We start from the raw sequence: 2,207 nt of genomic DNA, 5'->3' as shown, positions 1-2,207 counted from the left end.
AAAGGAATTGTAAGAGGATTAAGACCACTAAGTTGGGTCTAAAGTGCTTGTCTTAATACATTCTACTTAGAGGATGTTCTTATGCCAAACTCAACTTTTTCAGCACTCCCCAAACACAAACCTTGATGGAAATTCTACTCAGCTGAATCAGGATCCATGAACACTATGATCTATTTTCAATTACTACTAGCCTAGACAAATATAAGAAAGTTAGTATTCAGCACCCAGATGTAGCACTGATTTTCCCTCACATGAGGCTCTGAGCCACGTGTCCCCATGATGATCATATTCCTGACAAGAAAGTCTATGTCTAATTGTGCTGACAAATTCTAACACATGATAAACCACCTAAGGGAAAGAAGCTGGCAGCGGAAGAGTGAGAAGTTGAATCATGCAGAATAAAGAAGTGTTGAGCACAGCATAACAAATAGAGAAATCAATCACTATTGTACACCTGAAACTACTGTAACATTGTGTGTCAACTATACCCACATAAAAAAAATTAAAAAGAAATGTGTAATCTGGACACGACAGCAATCTAGTATGTTATTCTACTGAAGAAATAACTTGACTGAGCTACCTGGATACTGTGCCATGGTTAGCTTTCCATGCTTTCTAGGAAAGTAAATAGCATTTTTAGACAAGAATATGTGAATTCCTTTGATTTACAACCAAAGACAGACTAGCTGGTCAGTATCAGGTGTAGACTAACTGGTTGACCAATAACATAACTTAGATTCTATTTTGCCAGTCACTGTTTTCTTATGTCATTTAATCCCAACATTTCTCATTCTTCTTAGACTACCAATTTCCTAGCTTCAGGATTCTCTATGTCTACATCTTGATAACCTTAGAAACTTTGGGAGGAGGATCCTTATTACTGTTCTTTAAAAGAAAACTTTAATCCATGTTAATGTCACCACTGTGAATTAATAAACTCATGGCCCCTCATTCTACATCATTATTTATGAAACCTACTTCCTTGAAATTCATTCTAGGTCAAACAAGAAACATTTACCTGAAATTTTATCATTTATCATTATTCTTGATTTTTAATGATATGTTATTTTAGGAAATACACATGAAACACTAACCTTAATCACCCTCTGGCTCTTGATATTAGTAGCAACATCATCCTTCTTCCTAAGTGGCTTCTAATATCCAATTTTTGATACAAGAATCAGTATAAAATAATAATGTTTACAGATCATTTTCTATTTTATTTAAGATTCTAATAATAAGATTCTGAATATATTATTATTTATTTTTTTCATATATTGTTTCTAAAGACTACTGTTTGGGCATGGTGGATATTTTAGTCTATTCAGGCGCTAAAAAGAACAGCACAGATTGAGTGGTTTATAAACAAGAGAAATTTATGGTCACTGTTCTTGAGGCTAGAAGTTGCTATCAGGGTGCCAGGATGGTCCAATGAGTGCACTCTACTGGTTTGCAGACTTCTAATTGTATCCCAGAGAGTCTTTTTAAGGATACTAATCCTATTCATAAAGGCTTACCATTCTGACCTAATCACCTTACAAAGGCCCCACCTTTCAACACCATCACATTGGCTATTAGAATTTCAGCTCATGAATTTTGGGGGACCACATTCAGACCATGGAAGTGGATACATATATAGTCATAAGATCAAAATGCAAGTCTTTTGTTGTTGAAAGAATGTACTTTGTAAACACTACTTATGAGCACTTTAAGAGCATTATCTTTTTTAGAAAGATTTTATTTTATAGAGAGAGAGATGGAGAGAGCACAAGTAGGCAGAGCAGCAGGCAGAGGGAGAGAAGCAGATGACTGCCTGTTGAGCAGGGAGCCCGACACGGGACTCGATCCCAGGACCCTGGGACCACCTGAGCTGAAGGCAGATGCTTAACCAATTGAGCCACCCAGGTGCCCCTAGCATTATCTTATTTAATCCTCAGAATAAACATTTAAATAAAGTGTTTCTATTATCCTCATTTTTCAGATATGAATATAAAATTTCAAATATGTTAAATAACTTGCAGCAGGACTGGGAGATACTACTCAATCAGTCTGATGCCAGAAAGTGCTCTTAATAACTACATAACATCACTTTTTGTACATGTTAGGGGATTTTTATACTCAATCTATTTTTTCCAGCCTCATTGTGTCCCAAGGACCTAAACCCACACAAGTTCAAGAATTAGGTTTTAAACATATTACTTTCTAGG

Source organism: Eumetopias jubatus, unplaced genomic scaffold (assembly GCF_037043125.1).
Source record: "Eumetopias jubatus isolate StellerSeaLion01/CBP00866 unplaced genomic scaffold, mEumJub1_p1.0 scaffold_8, whole genome shotgun sequence".
In the NCBI taxonomy this organism is placed as follows: domain Eukaryota; kingdom Metazoa; phylum Chordata; class Mammalia; order Carnivora; family Otariidae; genus Eumetopias; species Eumetopias jubatus.
This window is presented reverse-complemented; position numbering follows the sequence as displayed.